We start from the raw sequence: 1653 nt of genomic DNA on the forward strand, positions 1-1653 counted from the left end.
ACCTGCATTTTAAAAATATTTTGGTCTTGCATATGGGTGCAGATACGTACTTTTTTTACTTTCCCCAGGCTGAACAACCTCAGAATGGGAAGGGGATGTGCTCTCGGTTTGAAACAAAGTGGGGATACAGTTGTGTCTAGGGTGGCATGAGATCAGCACGTACAAACTCTGTGTGGCGTGTGCAGATTATCATGGATTTTTGCAGACTTGTATCACTTAACCACTTACGTAGCTGACAGCAGGGTGTAAATGTACGAAGAAGTAGCTGGGTTTTTTTTCCAAACTTCCCAAGTTTGTATAACAGCTGGTTTTAATGGCTCTGAATTTCCAGATGCAGACCTCTAAAATGAGCATCCTGATGGATGGATGCTCATCTTGGAGGGACTGCAGCCCACAGAAATTAGGCCAGAGGACGGGTGTGACGTGTGAGCTGTCCTCACTGAAATTTAGACTAGTTTCACAGCTGACTACTGGTTGACCAGAGAAGTATTTGGTAAATTCTCTTCTCTTAACCTGGACCAAGTTTTAAGCACATGAAAGGAGCTATGAACGTAGAATTGAAAAACACCAATATATGGATCTAAAACTGGTTGCCTAATTTTCCCATTTCTCTGTGATGCTGCTAGAAAGTAGCAACGGTAGTTGGGTTTTTTTGTTGTTTTTTTTTTAATCCTCAACTCTTGAGAATTCCCTTTTGACCAGCAATATGTAAAGCACAGTCATGGTTACAAAATTTTCTGTATGATTCAGGTTTGTGTCCAAATACTGGTTTGATAAAAATGTATTAAGAGAAATAGCTGGGGTTTAGATGATGTAATTGTGTTGTGGTTCATCGAGAAATGCATCTCCTGAAGAAACAAGGGTTCTTGTCCTGCCCACCAAGTGAAACAAGGGGGCGGGGGGGGAAGGGAAAAAACCCCAAAAACTTCTTAGTACAAACCTTCGAGGGTTAAGCCTAGCTGTTATAATCCATCCTTGCAGCAGGATTTGTGTGTTATATATCAATAAATAGAGCATACCTTTCTGCTGTTCTGCTCTAAATGTACACCAAAAACTCCTGAATGTTTCAAGGTACAACCAATCACATGCAGGGATTTAGGACTTCTAAAATATTTTACTGTATTTAAAAGACCCTATTATCTACCTCAGTGATGCATCTTCACATGTACATTGAATGGTGGCACAAATATCAGTGGCTGTTTTCTTAAATATTTACATTCCGTAAGGCTGACGCTGGCCGATACTTCCCATTTCATTCATTCTATGGATTACGCCCCCCATCCTCCTGCCGTAAAGGTACAGGTATTGGTAAGTTGGAGAAGCCTGAAAAGTAAGAGCCAGACCTGTGAAACATGAGCGGGTGCTTTGTCTCAAATGTTTTTTGAATTGATTAAATGTAGGGGAAGGTTATGGGAGTAGTTCTGGTTTGCACACCAGAACCTCAGGCGGCTCTGGGATCCCAGCGCTGTGTCTGGGAGGGAGCAGGACTCACCCGGGGTGCTGTGAAGGAAGGAAAGGAGCTCCTTTCCTTGCCACCTGCCAAGACAGGCTTGCCATTTGCAGAGTGCGTGATGGCTTTCAGCAGTCTTGATTGACAAACAGCTCAGCTCGTTGAACCAAACTCTCTGTCTGCAGCGAGGTACAAGTCTCGAG

Source organism: Pygoscelis adeliae, unplaced genomic scaffold, assembly GCF_000699105.1.
Source record: "Pygoscelis adeliae isolate BGI_AS28 unplaced genomic scaffold, ASM69910v1 Scaffold13, whole genome shotgun sequence".
In the NCBI taxonomy this organism is placed as follows: domain Eukaryota; kingdom Metazoa; phylum Chordata; class Aves; order Sphenisciformes; family Spheniscidae; genus Pygoscelis; species Pygoscelis adeliae.